Source organism: Protopterus annectens, chromosome 3.part0, assembly GCF_019279795.1.
Source record: "Protopterus annectens isolate FY-2018-M chromosome 3.part0, PAN1.0, whole genome shotgun sequence".
Classification (NCBI taxonomy): Eukaryota; Metazoa; Chordata; order Ceratodontiformes; family Protopteridae; genus Protopterus; species Protopterus annectens.
In genome coordinates this window covers 930,377,984-930,403,580 of record NC_056731.1, presented here as the reverse complement: position 1 = coordinate 930,403,580, position 25,597 = coordinate 930,377,984, and the positions used below count along the sequence as shown (strand labels likewise).

The 25,597-nt window shown below is 40.7% G+C and overlaps 1 protein-coding gene across 1 annotated transcript in view; it reads right to left on the bottom strand.

Moving 5' to 3' along the window:
• The window catches only part of LOC122796634 (adenylyl cyclase-associated protein 2-like), a 428,517-nt gene extending 404,286 nt beyond the window's left edge, over window positions 1–24,231 (bottom strand). The window contains exon 1 of the mRNA XM_044065260.1: window positions 24,037–24,231. The gene's annotated coding sequence lies outside the window, so the exon portion shown is untranslated. The remainder of the gene's footprint in view (window positions 1–24,036) is intronic.
• Between the last annotated feature and the right edge of the window lie 1,366 nt (window positions 24,232–25,597).

Here is a 25,597-nt window from a genome sequence, read left to right as displayed (position 1 = left end):
ATTTTCTTTAAAACTGCTTCCACAGGCGGTCCAAACAACACATCAGACTGTAAAGGAGCATCCAAAATCCTGGTCTTAACATGCTCAGCTAAATTCTGATCCTTCAACCATGCATGTCTGCGAAGAACAGAACTAGTAGCAGCCACCCTCGAGGAGGCCTGAACAGCATCAAAACCACACTGCAAAGAATGCTTACCCACTTGTTCAGACACATGAACCAAATCCAGCAATTCTTTACACTCAATACCTTCCGCCAAAGCATCCACCTTAGATTTCAATTGTGAAAGGAGATAATTCTGATATTTCAGCATATGAAATTGACAATTCAACGCCCTCATGGCTAGAGTGGAAGAAGTATATACTTTCTTACCCCACCTATCCAAAGCCCTTGCCTCTTTATCAGAGGGTACAGGATTTTTAACAACAGAAGCTTTAACACCTTTAGGCCCCTGAGAAACAGTTTCTGGGTCCGCCCTGGGACTCTTAAACAAATACTTATGAGCTTCGGGCACCCTATAATACCTATCAGGCTTAACAGGAGCAGGAGGCAAGGAATCAGGGTTCAGAGAAGCCTCTGCAAAAACATCCTCCACCACATTCAACACCGGAGGAATAGCTAAGGGCCTATGCTGAGGCAAAAACAAGAATTCCCTAAGCCTTTTTCTGGAGTCAGAGTAATCTTGGCCTTCCCATTTAAAATGCTCCCTCATGGAGTGAAGAGTCTCTGAAAATGAAAAATCCTCAGGAGGAGAAGCTGAAGGAGTGGAATCATCCACATCAGAATCAGAATAAGCAGGAAACTCTTGCAAGTCTTCCACAGAAGACTCTGAAGCCTGTGAACACTGTTCAAAACTATCAAACTCCTGTTCCACCCTAGGCCTCTTATCAGGTGGGGGCATAGAACCTCTAATCAGAGTAATCAAATCTTCAGCCATTTTAAGCATATGTTTCTTAGGCACAGAGCCCGAAATGCTAGGGGAAGCCCCTACAGAAGCTGAACTTGGCCTTCCTCTAAAAGAAGCTCTGGAAACAGAAGGAGAGGCCCTAACTACCTTGGGAAGAGAGGGAAGAACAGTTACCTGAGAAGCCCCCTCAGCCTGGCCTACTTCCTGAGAGGGCACATCCTGTAACAGTAAAGTATCTGCCTGAGACTCCATAGAGACTCCTGGCAAAACCTCTGGCTCCCCTGAGCCTTCTAAAGGACCGACGTCCGGGACTGCCGGTTCCTCTCCCCTAGACTTCACTGTTTTGTCCTTGCGCTTCTTAGATGAAGCAGGCGTCGGAGCATCCGACGGCATAGTATAATTACAACGCTTCCCAAACACTAACCTAGCACAATCAAGCCTCCTCTTAATAGTGCGCTTATTAAATCTAGCACAAGAGCGGCAACCAACAACGTCGTGCTCAGGCCCTAAACAAGGTATACACAATGTATGATAATCCCTATGCGGTATCTGCTTCCCACAAGAAATACAGTTATTCACTTTTTCTGACATCCGGTAATATACTGAGGCAAGAAAAACCAAAATGTTCTAACGGGGTTACTTAGCCAACTCTGTACTCGGTCTGAAACTCCGGTTTCGGAAAATCTCAGAACGCCAACTTGCACTCGCAAAATTGCTTCTGCATCGGACCATGCGGCAAAAAAGACTGAGGAAATGACGTCGGTCATGCGCATTAGTACCCTGACGTACTGACGCCAGTCTAAGGCGCCATGACCGACGTCAGCCTTATACTCTGGTATTCGGGCCGACTGGGACGCGGACTATACCCAATAGTCAGGACTGCAGCAAGGGAAGACGAAGAACATCCACGTATGCTCTGAGCAATCAAGGCCAGAGCATACCTGGTCATGTGGGTCTGGTAATTAATAGCTCTAAAGGCGTAACTAAAAGCAGTGTAAACTTTCTTGCCAATCCTCTCCCTTGTCCTATTATCTTTATCAGAAGGCAAAAGTTTGGAAGAGGGCAAAAGTTTAGGTTTGCCAGAAGAGACTTGCACCACAGCAGGATCAGCAGAAGGACATTTAAATAAAAACTGACAATCCTCAGGAACCTTATAGAACCTATCAGGTTTCTTAGGAGCAGGAGGCCAAGAATCAGGAGACTTGGAAGCAGCAATGAAAATACCTAACAAGGCAGCAAACAAAGGAGGATTTGCCGATGGTTTAGGAGTATCCACCTGAAGGAACTCATAATATCTTAGCTGAATATCAGACACTTGAGAAGAATCCCACTTAAAGAATTCTATCATCCTAGCAATTGTGTCCCTAAAGGACAATTCCTCAAAAGGAGACACAGGGCTAACAGACTCCTCTTCATCAGAACCATAAACTAAAGGCAAATGCATCTGTGAAGAATAGGACAAAGACCCCTCACCAGACACTGAATCCTCATCCAAGGAATCTGGTTCCCTAAGCCATTTAGAAGGGGTTGAGATCAAAGGAGCAGCAGGTACTGAAACCCCTTGAGGAGGCTTTAGGGCCATTAAGGCCGAAAATAAGCCCTGAGTAAACTCCCGCCATTCCCTTTGAGGATCTTTATGGCGGACAGAAACATGCTTCAGTTTTGTCTTTTCTTAGAAGGGACATCAGCCCTAACAAATACCAGAGGTTCTGATCCTTGTCAAGTTTTGATAACAGAACCCAGAATTTCCTCCCTGACCAATATCTGTGGAATCCCTCTAGGCCACCAATCAACCAAGGTTCCCCCTCGATGTCCAGAGCAATTGGCTTCAAAGCCTCAGAGGATGTAAAAAAAAAGTCGGATCCATGCCGGCCTCTGACAGGGTCACTGCAGAGGAATCTGACTTAGACAATTAAAGGCCTACAGAGCTATTACCTGCTTCTAGAGTGATGTTGAATGGAGGCTGGACAGCCAAAGAATCTGGCAGAGACTCCTTGGCCTACTTTTTACTTAGCAGGAGTATCTTGGGGTTAAAGGATTCTTCCATGATACCCTGGGGCTAACTGTTTAAGCCACTGGTTTTCAAGATAAATGGCGAGGGAAAACAAACAGCTTCCGAGTGTCTCACACACAAATGTCTTACAGATACTACAAGAGATATGTTTGTGCGAAGCACCCAAACAAAAAAAGACACAGTTCGTGACAATTCTTATGAGGAATCTGCCTCCCACACTGACATTTTCCCTTCCTGGATGACATGAAATCTAGGCAGTAAAATAAAATACAACACCAAGAAAGGGGGGGACACAACCCCAACAGGGCACTTATTTAGTGTTGCTAAATATTCAGTACAACAACAAGGCATTCACACCAACTAGCAAAAATGGCATTCGAACTGGTGCAAAGAAGTTCTGAGTAGTTACGTCCATACATCCTTTTTATGCCTTGCATTCTGTTCGGGGATACATACAGTGCATACATCTTTTAGGCTTTTGCATACTGGCCGTATATCGAGCTGCCCTGGGCAGGAGTTCCCTTCTATGTAGAATACTGTGACAATGATACAGAAGGACATTATTGGATCATCACTTATTTCTACAAAAATTTCCAAAAGATGATCAATGAACACTATCCTTCTGGGCTGTCATTCACTTAGGAGTACCTCTACTGACTTTAGATCTACATTTCTTCACCTTATTTGTCAATAAGCTTATTACTGGCCTGTTTTGATTTAGCACAGTCATCTATGCTTACCTAATATTCAACAGAAAAGGTGTCTCAGCTGCTGATAGTGTCTGTCTGCTGAAATACATCTGGGACAGAAAAAAAAAAGACTTAAGGAGAACAGGCCAATGGTTAACATCAGTAAAATTAATGCAAATGTATTTACAAGACCTGCACAGTTTGGGTCCCTTGTGCCTTCCTTGTACACAAAAACACAAGGACAAGGGTAAATGCAATGCATATGGACAGTTTAGTGTAGTCAAGGACTATGTTTTTGAAGGGGTAACTGAAAATTGGACTACACAGAAAATGCAAAAAAAAAAAAAAAAAAAACACTGGGGGAATATGCAAACTCCATACATACAGACATTCATCAGAGGTCAGGACTGAACACTGCACCCTGGGGGTATAACACAGGCACCTTACTCACATAGCCACTACTATTTTCTCCTTTAAAAATACTGAAGTGCTAGATAAATATTCAACTGGTTTTCTGTTATACATTAAGAATCAGCTAGAAGGTCAGTCACTCCATATCTTTCTACTACAGAGAAAATCTTGCCTTTGAATTTATTAAACACCAACATCAATTCTGTTCTGCAGGGCACTTTCTGTACTTATGTTCTCTTGTTGAGCAGGTGAATTGGCTCCTGCTCAAGAACAGTTCTGCTTCTGCCCTTGGAATCCTCACCTCACAGTTTTTTTTATGGTAATACTGGCCAGACATTAATCTATACAGCCACCCGGCAGTGTGAAGACTGACTCTAGGTGATGGTCGCCGTTGATGTGACCCCAAAGCCACATACAAAACAGGAAAAGTGGGACTGATGCTGATACAATTAAGATTTATACTTGTGCTGAAGGACACACACACACACACACACACACACGTGTGTATATATATATATATATATATATATATATATATACACACACACACACATATACAGTTAAGGTATATATATATATATATATATATATATATATATATATATATATATATATATATATAAACAATAGGAAAGGCCATTGTCAACACTTTTGTCAATGTTCTGATATTAAACTGTGAATGTTTTTAAGTTCTGTAACATCCAAGAGAACCTTGTTCAGTAAGATGTACTTAGTAAATTGTCACTGCTAAAATGTATACCAGAGATCAACATACTCAGCTGGTTACATTACAATAAATAAACAAACACACATATATGACATAACAGGTGTGGGTTATTGCTATTATACTATGACATTATTTAAGAAAAGAAATAATTACTTTTTTTAAATAATGGCATTGTATAATGCCTCTTTGCTGCCCTTCCGCAGCTGTCTGGTATCCGCTGCAGTTCTGATGTACTGCGCATGCCTACGCAGTACATCACAGCTGTGGCCAAAAGCAACAGAGAAAGCAACATCTCCGTTGCTTTTTTACTGTTTCGCTATGTTAAATGGGTTTAACATAGCGAGACAGCTTTAAAATAAGCAACGGAGATGTCCGTTGCTTATTTTAAAGCTGTCTCGCTATGTTAAACCCATTTAACATAGCGAAACAGTAAAAAGCAACGGAGATCTTGCTTTCTCAGTTGCTTTTTTTTTTAAAACCTGTCTCGCTATGTTAAATGGGTTTAACATAGCAAGACAGCTTTAAAATAAGCAATGGAGATCTCCGTTGCTTATTTTAAAGCTGTCTCGCTATGTTAAACCCATTTAACATAGCGCAACAGGTTTAAAAAAAAAAGCAACGGAGAAAGCAAGATCTCCGTTGCTTTTACATATGTGTCGCTATGTTAAAGGAGTTTAACATAGCGAGACAGCGTTAAGCAACGGAGATCTCCGTTGCTTTTTTTAAACCTGTGTCGCTATGTTAAACTCTTTTAACATAGTGAGACAGTGTTTTAAAAGAGACTTATACTAATGGAAAAAGTTCGGGCGACCGGACCTTTTGCCATTAGTATAAGTCGATTTACAACGTGCACGCTGGCCAATCAGCGTGCACGTTTTGGAATATTAATGGGGGGTCATGGTATAATACTGCATTTCTTTGACTTAACTAGCAAGAAGACTCCAAAGTTTGTTACACTGCAGTCATAGTTAACGGAATACTATAAAACTTCTTATTACTGGTTAATGTAATGTAACAAGAACTGCATGACCCAGTAATACTAATTAAATAAATACCAATAAAGCACCCCTACATTTCCTCGCAGAGAAGGTTTCTATAACAGTAGATGACAGCAACTGATCCATTAACCCCATCTCCTTGGACAGAATTACTAGTCAGGGAAGGAAGAGTCTCCATTCAGTGGTAAAGAAACTTTCACTTCCAACACAAAAGAACTGCAACAGGTCAAATGTGTAAAACACACACAGCATTAAAAGGTAGTAAAAACAAATGAGCTCATAGTAGTCTTCACAACTAAGTAACATCCATACTGTTCTTTCTCCATTTGAAAACATAAAAAAGAAAGCAGTCCTTTGTCCAATCACAGCTGTGCAGCCTTACCCAAGTACAGACAATTAACAGGACAGTCTGGTACACAATACAGATTATTTAAATATGTCATCCCCTGAAAAAGCTCACGATATTTCAGTGAGGTAACACCACATATCCCACAATCAGCATAACAAGCTACATTTACAGATGCAGTGGATAAATGACTCCTAACAGGCGCCACCTTTGTAGACCTCACAAAAGCATTTTATACAGCAGATTGTAACAGTCTCTTGCAACGTCTTAGTGAAATCAGCATAAACCCTGATACCCTCCCACGGTTTCACAACTATCTTGCCAATCACCATTTCTCTGTCAAACTCTGTTACTCCCTATCCCATACAGCAAAACTGCAAAAAGGTACATCGCAAGGCGCCACACTGGCCCCTTTCCTCTTTTCTATTTTAATCAGCAAACTACCATACAGTGGATGTAAAAAGTTTACACACCACTGTTAAGATGCCATCTTTTTGTGATATAGAAAAATAAGACCACAATAAATTATTTCAAAACTTCACTTTAATGTGACCTATAACCTGTACAATTCAATTGAAAAAAATATAAAAAATAAAAAAACGTACAATAAGCTGGTTGCATAAGTGTGGACACCCTTAAACTAATACTTTGTTGTGTGTGCACACCCTTTAATACTTTGTTGAAGCACCTTTTTATTTATTTATTTATATTTGTTGACTGGGAGTGTCCGACTGGACGTAGATCCATTTTCAGCGGAGGCCCGGGGAGAAAAGCTCCACAGTTAAAATATACGGACAGCAATTACATTGGATTTACATAGCAATTAACAATTTAATCAACACAGCAATTAAAAATTACAAACATAGTTACAGATAAAGAACATAGTACATCAGTAGATATCCTCTGCGAAGTACATAACAGACATTAACAATTGTTAAAATAAGAAGTTCCTGCTGTATAATAAGTAGTTAGGCTTATGAGCATCCGAGCTTGCTATAATCAAGGTAGTTATTGGGGTGGAAAGAAAGGTAGTGGGTCGATGGAGTGGGTGACATTAGAAGGGGAGTTGCAAGGGCATAGCCAGCATGTTTTTAGGTGCGCTTTTAGTAAAGTTTTGGAGTGGGTGCATGATGGCACAGAGGTAATTGTGGGTGGGAGGGAGTTCCATAATTTGGCTATGGCGCAAGAGAATAGTGCTTCTGCAGCAAGTTATTGGCTTTAGTGACCTATAAGTGATTTTTGTTGCTGGATCTTGGAGGTCTGGTAGTGCAATAGGGTTGGAGTAGATTCTGGAGGGATGGGACTTTTCGTGGATGGTTTACTAGTTTGTGGGTGAGTGCGAGTGGATACCATTGAAGGAGGGGAGGGAGTTCCAGCCAGCCCATTTCAGCAAGTGAGAGACAGTGGTGACTACAGTCTGTATGGATGTGCTCCATCGACCTCAAGGACGCCTATTATCACATCAAGATATACAAGGCATCCAGGAATCATTTACGCTTCCGGCTGGTTGCCAGTCATTTCCAGTTTCGAGCCCTGCCCTTTGGTCTCACCACAGCCCCCAGGGTTTTTACCAAGTGCTTGGCAGTGGTGACAGCTCACCTGAGACGTCTAGGATTACAGGTGTTTCCTTACCTGGACGATTGGCTCATTACCGCCCCCATCAGGCATCTCCTCATCGAAGCCAGAGAGGCTACCATAAACCTTTGTCAAAGGTTAGGAATTACACTAAATTGGGAAAAATCTGCCCTCACAGCGTGTTGTATTTATAGGCGCAGAGTTAAACTCGGTCCTAATGAGGGCCTTTCTACCTCAAGAAAGGATTACAGTGTTGCAATCTCAGGTCCAGACTCTATTGCCCCACAAGAAGGTCCAAGCCAAGTCAGTTCTTCAGTTATTGGGATCCATGGCGGCGAACATCATGTTAGTACCCTTAGCCAGGCTACACATGCGGATCCTCCAGTGGCTCCTATCAGTCCAGTGGTCCTATCAAAAATTACCCCTCTCTCACCCAATTCTCCTCACAGAGCATTGCAGGCAGGATCTCCGTTGGTGGCTATGTTCCTCCAACCTGGACAAGGGGAGAAATCTAGTCCCTTTCTCCTGCTGCCACAGTGACCACGGACGCTTCCCAGATAGGGTGGGGGGCATTATCTGGGCAGAACGGTCCAAGGCACGTGACAGGATCACAAGGTACACTTACACATCAATGTCCTGGAGATGAGAGCAGTGCTGTTAGCGTTGCAAGCACTTCAGAGCTCTCTTCCCCGGGGAACAATTGCTATTCACTCAGACAGCATGTCAGTTGTTTGGTACCTGAACAAGCAAGGGGGAACCAAGTCTTATCCCCTTTGCAGAGAAGCCATGAGAGTGTGGAATTGGTCAGTGTCTTCCCAACGGTTTCTAGTGGCAACGCACATTCCGGGAAAATCCAACGTGATAGCAGACAGGCTAAGCAGAGCTATTCTGATGCCTTACGAGTGGTCCCTGAACAACTGAGTTGCTACTCAGATCTTCAGCAGGTTGGGTCAGCCTTGCTGCGATCTCTTTGCCAGTCCCCTCAATGCCAAATGCAGCAACTACTTCACTCCGATTCCCCCACAGGGGGAGTCACCCAGGGACTCTCTAGTCCACGGTTGGCCTTCCGGTCTGCTCTATGCCTTTCCTCAGGTTTCCTCTGTTACCAAGAGTGATTCAGAAAGCCATTCATTTGGGAAGCAAGATGATTCTAATTGCTCCACACTGGCCCCGCCAGGTCTGGTTCCCCTTCCTTCAGCAGTTCACTGTGGACGGTCCTTGGACTCTGGATCCAGTACCAGACCTTTTGACTCATATGTCAGGACAGCTCCACCCCTCCCTACAGTCCCTCAGGTTGACAGCCTGGCTGCTCCACTTCCATCGATAGTTAGACTACATTCCTTTTCACTTGAGGTGGTGCATATTCTTTCGTCATCTCACAAGTCCTCCACCAGAAGAATTTACTCTAGCAAATGGAAGAGATTTTCCATCTGGGCTCAGGCACAAGGTCTGGACCCTTTCACAGCCCCTATATCAGTGGTATTAGACTTTTTAGCTATGTTCTTCCGACAGGGCTCTGCTCCCTCAACCATTAAAGTGCAGCTGGCAGCCATTTCTCATTTCCATGTATCCTATGAGCCCTCTCTTATGGGCCATAAACTTTGCAAGGCCTTTTTGAAAGGATCCTGGTTACTGCGTCCTCCTGTGTCAGAACCTGTCATGCCATGGGATTTAAATCTGGTATTGCAAGCACCAATCCACCGAGTTACCTGTGTTTTTTCCCCAACTTCTCCAACAAGGCGGAGTTCAAATTTCATCAACTGGATGTGCATAGAAAACTAAGATTCTATTTACACAGGACAAAACACATAAGAAAATCAGATCAATTGTTTGTCTCTTTTTCGGAGAATAGAACGGGTAGTTCTGTTTCCAAGTGCACAATTTCCAAGTGGATTAAGGATTGCATGACCTTTATTTACTCATCAGCAGGCAGAAACTTACCCTTCCCAGTCAAGGCTCTTTCCACTAGGGCAGTCTCGACTTCAATAGCGTATCATGCCAGGCTTTCCTTGGACGACATTTGTGCAGCGGCCACCTGGGCTTCTCATCACACCTTTATCTCTCATTACAAGCTGGACGTGACATCTAGAGGCCGGGCTTCCTTTGGTTCCACAGTTCTCAGGAGTATTTTCCTAGGAGCCTCCCGGGTTAGAGGTGCTAGGGACACTGTCCCATCAGTAATGAATGTAGGCGAGATAGGACCACATAACATCAGTTAGTTATGTACTCACCATAGTGATCAATGTATGTGGTCCATCTCGCCTACATTCTTACGTACCCTCCCACCTGCCCCCTGCCTGAAAGATTTGGAGGATAATTGCCCTTCAGAATCGGTTTATTCCCTTTTCCTGGTGGATGATACTCCTCTTACTGAGGTTGGTGTATGTGGAGTGACTCGGATGTATGCAAACAAGATCTGGGGGTTTGGGAGAGGTGCATCCTGGGATACGTGTTAGCCCAGCCAATTAGAGACTTTGTGCTAGAAAATAGTCGGCCGAGTCGGAGACTACCCCTGTGGCGAATTTGGTGATTTTGTTGTAGCAGGTCTCGAGCTTGTTCAGATCGCATTGCTTAGGTTGGTATATATTGGAGAGGCATAAAGTAGGGTGGAGATAAGGTGGGAATTTGCTACTGAAATCTTTGCTGCTTTGGTGAGAAGTTGCTTATTTCTGTATAATGTTCCTAGTTTTCTGTAGGGATGGCCACAGTGGTGCAGCGGTTAGCGTTGCCGCCTCACAGCAAGAGGTTCTACGGTTCGATCCTTGGCTGGGCTGCCTTCTGTGCGGAGTCTGCATGTCCTCCCTGTGGTCGCTTGGGTTTCCTTCGTGTGCTCCGGTTTCCTCCCACATCCCAAAGACATGCTGTAGGTGAATTGGACACTCTAAATTGGCCCTAGGTGTGAGCGTCTGTGTGCCTTCTGTGGAAGGTTAGTCGCCGGGCTGGCAACTCGACACCATAAAACTCCACTGCCAATCATGAGCGGACAGGTGATCCACTGTGGCGACCCCTAACCGGGAAAAGCCGAAAGAAGAAGAACTTCCCATTTTTTTGTGGACTTTTTTTGCCGTGATGTTAAAGTGAGAGTTATTTTGAGTATGTTTGGTGGGTTGGAAGATGAGTAGTTTAGTTTTGTTTGGGTTGAGTATTAATTGGGCATCGGATAACCAAGTTTCAACAGAGGAAAAGGCTTCTTGTGTGACTTTTTGCAGTTTGGGTAGGGACTCTGCTGAGCAGAGGATGGTTGAGTCATCTGCATATTGTATGAGTGTGCCATGTTTGGTGGCAGAGGCTAGATTACTGGTGAAAATAGAGAAAAGTAGGATGGATCCTTGGGGAAACCCTATAGAGACAGGTAGTTGGGGAGATAGAGGCCAGACAGGTAACTCTGAAACAAGTTGGTGGCTGATCAAGAGAAGGATAGGTTATTGAGAACAGAGATGAGTTGTTTGTGTGGGACTATGTCGAATGCTTTAGATAGGTATAGGAAAGTAGCAGAGGAGAGATGGCCATTGTTTTTATGCTGAAGGATAGTGTTAGTAAAAGAGAGTAAGGCAGTGGTGTTGCTATTAGCGTTGCCACCCCTCCGTTTTTTTTCCAGAGTGCCCGGAAATCAATAGGGCACTCCGGTTCTCCGATTCTTGCTCTGGGAGTCCGGAAATAGTAAGTAGTTTGCGACGTCAGTGCGTTCGACAAAAAAAAAAAAAAATGACATTGCCGTCTTGGACTCTCGGTTGATTGGCTGCTTGCTGCATGAGCTTCTTCTGCAGCAAGCAGCCAATCAACACTTACATTTGCAAGTCAAATCCCCGCAAAGCCCGCAAAAATTACGGGATAAAAAGCGGTGCTCCAGCTTGCTACTCTTTTACCTTTTACTCTCTGCTCTAAAAGGTCGGTACGGTACTTACTACTTAAGGTCTGAAATTTCTTCTTGCTGGTTCGTTCGGGACGTCTTCGGTGGATTGCCTGGTGTGCTGGCTTCATTTGCTGCTGCTGCTGCTGCCTGGAAGGATTGCCCTAGCCCTGCTGCTTGCCTTGCTTGCTGGAGTCTTGCCCTGGAGAAGTGCTGTGGACTGGCCGACTTGGTGGTGTTGTGTTCCCCTGCCTGCCTGCTGCTTGCTGGCCCTTTGTTAGCTGCCTGTTCTCTTCTGGCTGAGAGCTTGTTTAAGGAGCCCTGCTGCTGCTTTTTCTGGAGGTAAGTAGAATTTTTTTTAATGGATGAATACTGGAATTAAGGTAGATTTTCAAAGATTAGTGTGACAAGGGGAATGAAATATTGCCAGCACAGCTACTAGTGAATTTTTTAAATATTAAATTTATATTAATTCACTAGCTGTGCTGGCACTATCTCATTCATTGATGGTGAGAAGATGTGTGTAACTGTATCTAGATGTTCAACATGTGGTGATTATTAACTAGAACAATTTCTAGTTTGTAATCACCACATCTACTTTATTCTTTATCTGTAGTTTCTAGTATACTGTCTGCAGATATATATATATATATATATATATATATAGGAAGGGTTTGTTTGGCTGTTTTTAACTGCAGTTAGTGTAACTATTTTTCATGTGGGTGCACTTTATTATTTTTCATGCGGGTGCACTTTGATAGTGAATGTATACTGACGGAGTTATATAGGGTACTTGCTATGATTGCAGAACTATCATTTCTCTAGTCATCACTGCTATGTTTACCTGGATCTGCATTTTCTAGGATATACCAAGGCTGTTTTTACTGCAATGTTTTAAATATTTTGGACTTGGTTACAGTGAATATATAATGACTTCATGATTTGTATAAGATGCTTGCCTTGGACTGTAGAACTGTCTTTTCTAGTCTGTCATCACCGTGATGTTTACCTTGACCTGTGTTTCTTCCTAGGGTGTCTTTCTAGGGTGTACAGTCTTAGTATTATAGTGAAGCTTAAATGTAGCTTTTTGTCTAGCTTGTCATCACCACTGTTTATCTGTGTTTTCTAGGGTATACCGTCTATACCAAAGCTTACTTCGTTTGATGTTACAGTGAATATATAATGACTACATGATTTGTATAGGATGCTTGGACTGTAGAACTGTCTTCTAGTCTGTCATCACCGTGATGTTTACCTTGACCAATGTTTCTTCCTAGGGTGTCTTTCTAGGGTGTACAATCTTCGTACTATAGTGAGGCTTAAATGTAGCTTTTTGTCTAGCTTGTCATCACCACTGTATCTAAGTAATTGTATTTCCATTTTAGTACTACCTGTGATATGAGACTTGGGCTTAGTTTTCCCATGCATGTGTGATGTACTATAGTATGTAGTGAACCTTTGAAGTATTGCTAAATAAAGTTTTTTTAATTTACTTTAGACTCGTTGCACATTTTTCTACTTATTGGTAACTGTATGTGATATTAAAGACTTATGCTGAAGGGTGCTAGAGTAAAGGGGTGTGGCTATTAAAGGGAATGGGTGTGGCTTGATTGTGCATGGGGTGTGGCTTGTTTGTCAGGAAATGGCACAGTAGAAAGGTGGCAACCCTAGTTGCTATGGTTTGGTCGGAAACCATGTTGAGTATTGGAAAGGAGGTTGTTAGTAAGGAGGTAGTCTGAGACCCGAGAGTGAATGCATCTCTAGTATTTTGAAGAGTGGAGAGAGAATAGCTATGGGGCGGTAACTGGTTAGTTCTGTGGAGGGGCTGCCTTTGTGGAGGAGAATTATATGTGACACTTTCCATAGTGTGGGAATGTAACTTTCTGACAGATTGGTTAATCAAGACAGATACTGGGTAGGCTAGAGCATCAGCTGCGATTTGTAGGTATTTACTTGGGAGGTTGTCTGCTGCTAATTTGGTGGGCTTAAGTTTAGTTAAGAGTTTTTTCATGTTGGAGGTAGGAGCAGGAGAAAAAGAGAAGATGGTGGGGAGATTACTAGTTGAAGGTGTGGGTTCTAGGGGAGGGGGGGTTGTGTTGTCTAGCTAGTAATAGTATGGTTTGTGTGAAGTGTGTGTTGAATGAGGTAGCAATATTTTTGGAGGCGTGAGGGATGTTAGGAGGAGGGATACTGACTTTACCTGGGTGGAGGATGGAGTTTATGTAGGACTAGAATTGTTTGGGGTTGTGTTTGGAGGAGTCTAATGCAGACTGGTAGTATTGGAATGTGTCATGTTTTATTAGCTTATTGACTCTATTGTGTAGTTCTAGGAATTTCTGTCTAGTTGAGGGGTTTTGATTTTGCACCAGTGCTCCCAGGCTTTATCCCTGTTTTTCATTTCTGACTTAGTGGTTTTCTGTAGCCATGGGGAGGGTTGTGCTTTGGTTCTGGAAAGTCTTATGAGGGCGTGGTAATTAAGGATGCTCAGGAAGGTAGTATTAAAAAATTCAACTGCGTCATCAAGACATGAGGTACTTTAGAGGATGCCAGTTACATTCTTTGAGGGATGAGATGAATGTGAGTGGGTTAAAGTTTAGTTTTTTACGTACTTGACGGTAGAGGACAGGTTTAACTTGGTATAGGTGCTTTTTTGAGTAGGAATGTTGGGGAGTCATCACTGAGGCTATCTGATAAGCGGCCTGCTATATATGACTGGGGTGTCTTACTGACTATTATCCAATCCAGGGTATTGTGCTTGTTTGAGTTTTTATTTATCCTGGTTGACGACTGGACTAGTTGAGTGAAGCCATGAAGGTTTAGATGATGGGTTGGATGGCTGCCAGAACAGGATTGCCAGTCAATATTGAAATCACCTAAAATTATAGTTTTTTTAGGGAGATGGTGGGTAGTCCAGCTGAGGAGGTTTTCTAGTGGAGGGATGTTTTGGCCAGGTGAGAAGTAGCATCCAATTATGTTGATGGTTTTATTTTGGTTTATTTTTGAGGTTGGTACATATTATTTCTTCACTGCCTATTTGTGGAGCTGATGATTTTAAGATCTGGATGTTTAGATGCTGTTTAAATATTATAGCTATTATGCCTCCTTTCTTGTTTAGCCGATCTACTCTTAGTATGCCATAACCGGTACGGAGGATTTGCTCACTGGTAATGTGACGTTTTAGCCGGGTTTGTCAGGATGACTATATCTGGGGAGTACAAGTTTATGGTGGCATGGAGTTCATGGACCTTTTTGGACATACTTCTAATATTTTAGGCTTAGTAGAAGGAGGTCACTTGGCTTTCTATTTGCTGTGATTTGGGAGAAGTTGTGGTTTCTAGTCTGATTATGAGGAGTGGAGTTGGAGATGGCGAGGCCACGGTTGGGGTGGATGTCTCCATTTAGGGATAGTTTTGATATGCATGAGGTTTTTAGTTCTCTCAGTTTTTGAATGTGTTTGTTTATTAGGGAAACTTTATGATTGTGCTCTGGGGGTAATAGGAATGGTGGGAGGGTTACTATGTTAAGCTGTAAGGATGCTTTTTGTTTGAGTAATATAGTTGATAGAATATGTGGGGGATGCATAGGGATGGTTCTTGAGTTGGTGGGAGGGGAGCTGAGTGATTGTGAGACATGAGTGGTGGTGTGAGTAGTAGTACAGTGGTATTTGTTGAGTGGGAGAATGATGGAGTTTTGGTAGGATGTAAGATATGCAAGGAGAGTGCATGCAGTGAGCATAGGTATGGTATGCTTATACATGTTAGCTGATGAGGAGGGATAGTAGTGGGAAGATGGAGGAGGTAGTGTAAGGGTTTAGTGCCGTGGTTGGCTGTTGGAAAGATGGGAGGGGTTTGTGTGTGTAATAAAGGTAGGACCACTGGGGGTGGGTGGGATGGACCCTGTTAGTTGCTCTTACAAGGGGTTGGAAACAATCAGGTAACAGAGTAGACTGGTATAAGAACATCTGATAGTGAATGTGGAGACTCAGGTAGGTACTCTGTATTTCCATGAACTATCAGTTAGCTGTGCCCCAGTTCAAGCAGTTTTAGTATTTTTTATGTCAGGGCTGAGCATAAAGTGCTCAAACGGTGGTTATGGTTTTAAAAATGGTGCCTGCCACAGGTAATATTCATTAACTTTGGGATTGGCTTAAGGTAATAAACAGGGAAGGGGGAGGGGGAACAAGGGTGTGAACAGGCAGTTCTTTTGTACTGCTGCTAATGAGCCAAGATCCAAGCAAAGACAAGTTTGTGTTTAAGAAACAATTAGAATTGACCAAGGACTGCTCTGAAGCTGTAAGTCATTTCTTAACCATTTCTCAGGTGGAAAAACAGAATAACCTTGTATCTGTAGGCTACTGTGGTCTCAATTTAAATTAACAAACACACAGTATTTGGTCAGTTATGGATACTATTTGCTAACAGAAGGGAATAAAAGAGAAAATGGAAGACAAGTGTGTGTGTGTGTGTGGGGTGTGGGGGGGGGGGTGCTGCTTACAAGCCAAACCAGAGTGCACTCCAGGGGATAATGAATATTAGCTCAAACAGGTAGACACATACTCAAAGTTAACTTTAGCTGTTTGTGTTTGCAGACAGTTCAGACCGGGACTGTGCTTTTCTTATAACAATGTATCCACCGGTTGTATACAAGATAAAGGTGGTACAGCAGCTGAGTACTTAGAGTGGTGTTAGGTACACAAAAGAAGAGTACAGAGACGAGTAAGCACTTTTCAGATGGTAAAGATATATTATCAAGATTACAAAAACAAACTTGAGCAAATAGCTACTGCATACAGGAAAATATGTCTTGAATCAACTACTAGTATATGCAGATTCTGAGCCAGTTGGAAAAACATCAGTGAGAAGGGACCTCAGCTGACAGGTATGCAGTCACAGATAAAAATACAGTGAGCAGCACTCTGTCCTGGGTCTCTAATGTGATTCTATCCACCAGTAACAGCACAATTATATAGAAATAGACACAAGTGTGAGCTGTCTACACACAACACATATACAAGAATAACATTAGTTAACAAGGTGCAGCTGTGCAAATAAACCATACTATTATACTAAAAACTTGGTGCAAACACAATGCTAGCACGCCATAGTAACTTCCAGTAATAAAGCATAAATCATATTAGATATCTAACACAATTCAACATAAATAACCATATACAGCTGTAAAACACTTACTCGAGAGACACTGAGCTCCTCATGGGGCCTGTAGCAGAGTGATTGTAGTTTTAAAAATGGTGCCTGCCACAGGTAATATTTATTAACTTTGGGATTGGCTTAAGGTAGTAAACAGGGAAGGGGGAGGGGGAGAACAAGGGTGTGAGCAGGCACTTCTTTTGTACTGTTGCTAATGAGCCAAGATCTAAGCAAAGACAAGTTTGTGTTTAGAATTGATTGAAACCTTTTGATTTAATTACAACATTCAGTCTTCTTGCGTAAGAGTCTATCAGCATGGCACTCTTGACTTGGCAATATTTGTCCACTCTTTCTTGCAAAAGCGCTCCAAATCTGTCAGATTGTGAGGGCATCTCTTGTACACAGCCCTCTTCAGGTCACCCCACACATCTTCTACTGGATTTAGGTCTGGGCCATTTCAAAACTTTAATTTTCTTCTGGTAAAGCCATTCTTTTGTTGATTTGGATGTATGCTTGGGGTCACTGTCATGTTGAAAGGTGAAATTCTTCTTCATTTTCAGCTTTCTAGCAGACGCCAGAAGGTTTTGGGTCATAAGTGATTTGGAACTGTTCATAATTCCCTCCACCTTGACTAAAGCCCTAGTTCCAGCTGAAGAACAGAAACCCCAAAGCATGATACTGCCACCACTATGCTTCACCGTGGGGATGGTGTTCTTTTGGTGATGCGACTCCAAATGTACGTTTTGGAATTGTGGCCAAAAAGTAAAACCAACACATTTTCCCACATGCTTTTGGGAGACTTGATGTATTGTTCTGCAAATTTTAGCTGGGCCTGGATGTTCTTCTGTGTAAGAAAAGGCCTCCGTCTTGCAACCCTACCCCATAGTCCAGACATACGGAGAATACGGGAGACTGTTGTCACATGTAGTACACAACCAGTACTTGCCAGAAATTCCTGCAGCTCCTTCAGTGCTGCTGTAGGTCTCTTGGCAGCCTCCCTGAACAGTTTTCGTCTCATCTTTTCGACAATTTTTGGAGGGACGTGCAGTTCTTTGCGGTTTCACTGTCGTCCCATTAGATGACTGTCTTCACTGTGTTCTGTGATATATCCAATGCTGTGGAAATTGTTTTTTACCCTTCTCCTGACTGACACTTTTCAACAATGAGATCCCTTTGATGCTTTGTATGCTCTCTGTGAACCATGGCTTTTGCTGTAGCAGGCAACTGAGTAAATGTCAGGAAAATCCTACTAGGACAGCTGAACTTTATTTGAGGTTAATCAGAGTCTCTTTAATTGATGGCAGGTGTGTACCCAAGAAGACTGAATGCTGTAATTAAATCAAAAGGTGCTTCAACAAAGTATTAGTTTAAGGGTGTGCACACACAACAAAGTATTAGTTTAAGGGTGTGCAAAGTTATGCAACCAGCGTACAGATTTGTTTTTTTTTTTTTCAATTGAACTGTACAGGTTACAGGTCACATTAAAAGGTGGGAAAAGTTTTGAAATGATTTATTGTGGTCTCATTTTTTATCACAAAAACATGGCACTTTAACAGGAGTGTGTAAACTTTTTATATCCACTGTATGTTCTATCCCACCTCCCCATAATACCATACACCAATGTATTCTCATCCCATGGTCATTTTCCACACATAACATTCCTTAAATCCAAATCAAAAGAAAGTACAATCTGACTTCCTCAAACTCATTCATTTGATCAGTAACAAAAAAAGCCTTATAAACACCACCAAAACAAAAGTCATATTACTTGGCACTAAACAAAAACTTAAAATCCAAATTCTACTTCAAATCAAGGACCACAACCACACACCCATAAAAAAACATTGACTCTTTCAAATACCTAGGCATCTAGCTAGACCTTTCAGTAAGCTCTACCATCCACTCAAAGAACAAAAGAATAAAGATAAACACACAACTCTTTTGCACCAGAAAAAAAAAAAATCACACCCTTTCTTACAAGGGCAACCAGTGCAGTAACAGGAAAATGTATCCTATTAGCCCAACTGGAATGCCATTAGTAGCCTCAGCGTTCAAGCAAAACTCCACTATAATACAGACTATCAACAACAAAATGTGCAGAGTCTTGCTCCAAAGCAGGAACACCACTGCAAAATCATGGAAAGGGCTAGCTATCTGACAGTTAAGCAAAGAATGGACTTCTAGGATCTCAACTTTTCAAAACTTAGCAACAGCAATAATCCTCCCACTAACAGCAAAATCAGTACAATAATCACCCTCCTTCAATCTCAGAAACCAAAGCCAAATGCTACCCATGTTACATCCCACCTAAAACTAAAACTCCACTGCATAGACTGCCGCTTCTCTCTGTGAAACCAAACTACGGAACTCTATCCCAGTCTAAATCAAAGACAATACCACTTACCCTGCATTCCGATCACAGCTAAAATCCCACCTCCACACATACACGTACCAAATGCTGACGCCACACCACCCAACCAATCGCATAGCATGATCCATTCCCTTTTTCCTCCTTTACTAATAAAGCTTTAGTCCTTTTACCTCATTACTCTCTGTGCTCTTAATTCCTCTTACCTCTCCTTCACTAACTTTTTCAGCTTATTACTCATAAATATCCTTCACTATCTTCCTACTGTAATGTAACACATACATTGCAAATAATAAACAATCTGGTATTACATTATTAACCTGTAGAGTATGATCTCAAATGCAGTCTGCCAAGTCTAAACAAAAACTCATGTTGCATACTTTCACCACATTTACTAGGAACATACACTATACTCAGCTATTACTGGCAACTCATGTTTTGCATATGAACATACTTGTCTGTTTACTTGTACTCCAAGTACACACCCCTTGGCCTTAGACTGAAATAGGTCATTTGTGATCAGTGCTCTACAAAATAAAGTACATATGCCTTTGTCGATTTTAAACCCCCAACCCTCACACTGCATAAGATCAGTGTGACATAGGCAAGGAAAATGGAAAAAATGCTTCAGTCTCTATAAAGGGACTAGCTCTCAATAATGGTACCACTACAATGTAAAAAAAGCATATCTACAACTTGGACTTCTCCAACTGTCTCTCTGTCTGGATGTCAGCTGGCTGACTGGCTGGCTGGTAAATGAAAGAAAGGGCATAAGTCCTACGTCAGTGCTCAATCTGCAATGTAATGTCATATTTCAGTTACCCAATTGCTCTTACCACACACACACACACACACACACACACACACACACACACACACACACACACACACACACACACACACCCCTAGCGTTAGCCTAGAATACACTTGGTGTAAAGCATCCCAATCTAGAAAACAGTCCTGTATGCATCTAGTTTTAGAGTTTGTTTGCATTAAAAAAAATAGGAAGCAAAGAAAATGTTCAGAGTAAGCAGCAACTTTGAAAATATAGACTAATATAGCTTAACAAAACAAATAAAGGTGACTAACCCATTTTTGTCTCAGACTAGTATTCAACTGACAGTCTGACTGGCTATGGTCCATAAACAACAATCAATACAACTGCTGAAAGCTGCCCTCAGAATGGCAATACTGCTGCCCTTTGTAAACAGCACAGTCTAAGGCTTAATTTCTTTACCACTACATTAATCATTCAGAAAATGAATGTCTTAATCATAAGTGACTCATCTTAACTCTTGCTCTTACTTGACCAGTAATGACCATTCTAAGCCACAGCCACACTTCCAATTCAAGATTGCCTCACCACTTATTTTTTTTCTTACAACTGTTATATTTAAAACCAAATGACTTTAAGCTGTAAAATAGTCTAGAACATCAGACTTCTTCAATTAGAGATTTTTAATTCCATCAATTAACCACATGATTTCAAGTAAAAAAGAGTATGTAATTTAAACGATCTTCAGATAATCTGCTAGTTGTAGCCACCCTTCCTGTTGTAATTTACTTAAGTAAAAACAGTCATTCATTGGATGATGGTAAAAATCTGGGTAAAGTTTCTTGACTCCGCTTCTCAAGATAACTGGTACATCACATTACTGTTAACAAATCAAAACCTATAAGGAAATAAATCCACTAAAATGAAATAAAGCAATTCTTTGCAGTGTTTCATTTCACAATGCATAAATCAAAAAACTTAGCACATTTTGGTGCATGCAAAACAAAATTAAATCACTAATTAAACTCAATGTCTCAGAATGCAAAATTTCAAAACAGGTTTCAATGAAACCTGTTCATTTAACCCATGGGGAACATATCCTTGTAACAGCAAGATCCATTTCAACTTTTTTTTCCCGTAGAATTTCTAGTCACCTCCCCTTACACTCTTGGTCAGCAGTTCTAACACCAAAAATTGAAATGTATGCTCCTTACCATAAATCTGTACATGTTGAGCCAAAGCACTAGTACTTTTCTTTTTGTGAACATCATTCACATGTTCAAGAACCCTTTGTTTTAATGTACGATTGGTCTTTCCTACATAAAAAGCATTGCACACTATGCAAATAGCATAATAGACTAAATCCCTACTTTTACAATCCGCATAAAATTTAAACTCTATTCCCTGACCCATGGTTGAATGTATAAAGTAAGTACAGCTACTAATAAAATGACAGGTTTTACAAGAACGGCAACAAAAAGTGTTGTTCCTTTCAGACAAATTAGAATAGACTTGCATACAACTTTTATAGCATAACTGCTACTGCAAAGATAAGCGATTCCTAACTAAACAAACTTTGGTACAGAGTCAAGAACTCTCTTTAACTGCAAACTAGCCATCAAAATTGGCCAGTTCTTTCTTATGTCACAAGTGACATTAATATCATTCAAATATGTAAACAATATCCTATTCTCTCTTATTCCACTGTCATGGGGGCTAAAAGTGCCCTCCATATTGTTAATTTTCTCTGAAAAATAAGGTCTACCTTGTGTGTTCATAAAGGGATGTACTTCAGAGAGGCTTCATTCTGTATCTCTAACACTATAGCCTTGATCAATAAACTCTTTACTCTTGATGCTAAACGCTTCTTCAAGTTCTCCATCATCATTATGGAGTCTCATGGCTCTCAAGAACTGTCCCTTTAACACATTTTTAGTAACATGTCCAAGATGCATACTAGACTTATGTAATAAATTATTTTTCCTATATGGTTTCCTGTAAATCTTGGTTTTAAACTGACTTCTCGATCCCTACTAACTATAACATCCAAAAATTCAATGGCAGTGTCAGATGTGTTCTAACTAAATTTCAAAAAAATCAATCATGCCATGTAGATAGTCTATAAACATATTCAATTGATCAATGGTCCCCGTCCAAACAAGGAAAACATCATCAACTAAGCATCTGTAAAAACTGATGAATTCAGAATATGGATTATCTTTCAGAACCTGTTCAGTTTCCCAAAGCACCACGACCAAATTGGCGTAGCTATGGGCACATGAAGTGCCCATAGCTACACCTACCTTTTGTAGAAAATATTCATGACCAAATATAAATACATTGTTTTCTAAAATAAGGCCTAACAGGATGCAAATCAATTCTATCTTGTTTACAGAAAATGTTTGCTTAAAAACATTCTCACATTATCAACACCCACTTCATTGGGTATTACAGTAAACAAGGACACAACATCTAGAGCAACACAAAAATATACTGCTATGCCCATCCGATCTGGCGAACCAAGAATAAAGGTAATGTAGAAAATCTTTTGTATCCTTTAATACTGTTTCAATTTTGTCTTATACTGGTCTCAAAGTTCTTCTCTACAAAAATCGAAAGCAGTTCTGCTATCTACCCCCTGCTGGAAACAATAGGACACATAAGTGGTTCAGACACACTCTCGTGTACCTTTGGCAGGCCATATAATACTGGAAAAAATGGATGCTCCATTAAAAAGTATTCAAACAATTCATGCGGAACCAAACTGTCATTAATAGGTCATGAACTAAAACGTGTACTCTATCAAACCTAGAGCCTGCCGTTTACTGAAACAAACATATATCTTGTCATCTTCAAGTAGTACTCGCATACCTTCCAGGTAAAATATCATTACGATGCACCCACCTTTGTCAGCAGGACGTATTTCAAGGAGAGGGCTTCCTGTAGTTCCTAGAGAGCTGCTGCCTGTTCAGATGTTAAATTATAAAAAGACATTTTATGTCTAGAAGTCAGGGATTTAAGACTTTTTGCTAGGAAAAAGTCATTATCTTTGATCTATCCTGAGCAGAATGTGATTGATTAAGTTTTTAGAAAACCTAGTACTTTTACTCCTGCTATACAACCATTTATGGAAGCATTTGCTGGTTTGTGTGAGACAGAGATATGTCAATCCCTGACTTCTTAGTTATACATATAAACATATAAACTGATACACTAAAAGATATTCTAAATTATTTGAATATTAAGCAAAAATAAGTCTTTGATGAGTTAAAGCATTTATAGCCAAGTACGTTTATATTTTTTGCAGGTTTACAAGGAAAATAGCGCATAACAGGATGTGCTTAAAATGGACATTATATACCTTCTACAGAACAAGCCCCAGCAAGGCAGGATAGATGGGTAATGTGCAGCAATAAAGCTTGTTCTGTCCAGATATCCGGTAATAATTATCATGCATGAAATAACATTTTCTCTAACTTCCTCACATGACCAAACTCCAGACACAAGTCTTTCACATCCTATCAGTACCCCCCACATACTGCCCTTTAAATAGGCCATGTTCCCTGAAGCATCTGAAAGGTTAACAATGTGAATAAGGAAGTGAAGGACCCTTGAATTTGTACTGTAATATTTTCAATGACAAATATATTAATACAGATACACAAACTGATTAAAATCTTGATACACAGGCTGATAAAAATGTCAATATTTCTACATATGCATAATGCAGTTGATATAAAATAATATACTTATGTTACACACACATACTAACGCTGATATAAACAGTAAATATGAATGTATGAATACACACGCATATAATATACATATCTAGATACAGATTTAGATAAATATACACACACATACATAAAGACACGTTCGGAACAGTCCTGTTTTACTAAGATCTGCTAAAGGCTTCTTCTGACTGGGAAACGTATAAAAGGAATGGGAGGGAAACAGATGGCTGAGAAACAGCCTCATAAAATACTTAAAACAAGTCACTGAAATACCAAGTCCTAGACAGCAGAAATCCCTCCACCCCCACGAGTCACACATGCACCATCCAGTATAATGAAGTGTGCAAACACAAGGGTTCAACTAAGCACGTAAGCATTTAAAATAATATAGAAGATGATGATTATGTTACATAACGGTTATTTCGTAACCCCAAGCTGCACAAAAAAGTGAATACCAGCAAACTGATGAAGATATATCAAACTAAAATAATACTCACACTTTGATTAGGAGGGCACAGAGGAGAACTGGACCTTAGCTCTTCCAGTAATTAAATACGGGTGAACCAGGAGTTACCCCAAATCTCAGCAATTTAAAGAAGACCAAGATTTTTCTATGTCTTGGGTATCTGTTGCTGTGTCGGTGTATTTCACCGTTCTTCAGCCACCATCTTAAGCGCCCTCAACGACAGAGCAGGCGCAGTATTACCCGTTACCTCACGGCAAGGTCCGATTCCAGAGAATTGGAACGCTCGGGGAAGCGGCGGTGCCTTCAACTGAGTAAAGCTTTGTGTTCGAGTTGTCCTATTTCCGGGGAAGTGTATGTTATGTTATACTATTAATTGCATGCATAGGGCATAATATTAATGATATCGATAAAACAGAGGTAGGCAGTCACTGATGCTGACCTGTTCGAATTATCTTCTGTTTCCTTGGTTATTTATCTGCTTGGAGTGTCATGCTGCACCAATGTTTGCCAAGCAGATATTCATGTTCTGCCTAACCTGATTTTTGAATATTGGCATTTACTGATTGCATAAGTAATGCAAAATATACAACATTACGGAGGTTGGGCACACCCCCGAAGACGCATTAAATGAGAGTACCTTGCACTGTTCATAGAAGGCATTAAAATCAAAAGTGAAATATTTCCTTTCATTTTCCTTAGATGTATCGTTTCGTAAAATCGTTTGATAGTACTGTATGTACTTTTCTTCTAGAATGGAGTCTGTGTAAAGCGTAGCTTGCAACGCCTATAATGTAAGGGGAACAATGAAGAAAATAACCTATGATAAATGCGTATCGCAAAGGTCCTTAGAGCATGGACTCTTAAAAACTGATTTTCATTATTCGCTTACCTGACAAAATAAGAGTTGTGTGTTTGCATTGCATTTGCAGACATTAAAAAATATGTAACTGTAATATGTGCTATTACTCTGCGCCTGTAATAATCAGTTTAGTAACAAATGCACACATTTTAGAGGAACAGAAGGCATTTTTGAAATAGTCAAACATGCCTGAAATAAAAGGACTCTAGTGTGCTATGTTTCTGTTTAGGGGAATGGCTATTTTTTGTTGGTCTAGGCTTGTTGTCTCAGAGCTTCTGTTCATAGTGATTCTTGCTGTAGCTTTGTCCTTTGTTTACATAATAGTCATTCACTGTATTTCTTGTCTCATTTTGTTTCCGATTGCTACTTTTGCTCACATATTAACATCATTTTGCATTCTTTTAAGCTTCTCCTTAAAATGCACAACCTCATACTTTGTCAACAACTACATATTCATACCTTACATCTCATTACTCTCCTTTCTTGACTCACTCATTTTTTACTTGTATCAGTTTCTTGCCCTTGGCTTTCTCTCACGTCATATTTGCAATTCCTGTTTCCATTATACTAATTTATCTTTAATTTCACTGTAAACTGGCTAACATTTGTCTAAATATTAAATCATTGCCATACAACATTGTTTTTAAACAAGAAACATCTTCATTGAATTGTCACTTATGACATTGGCAAACACATTTATATAAAAGAAAGCAAACCATATTGATATATTTCA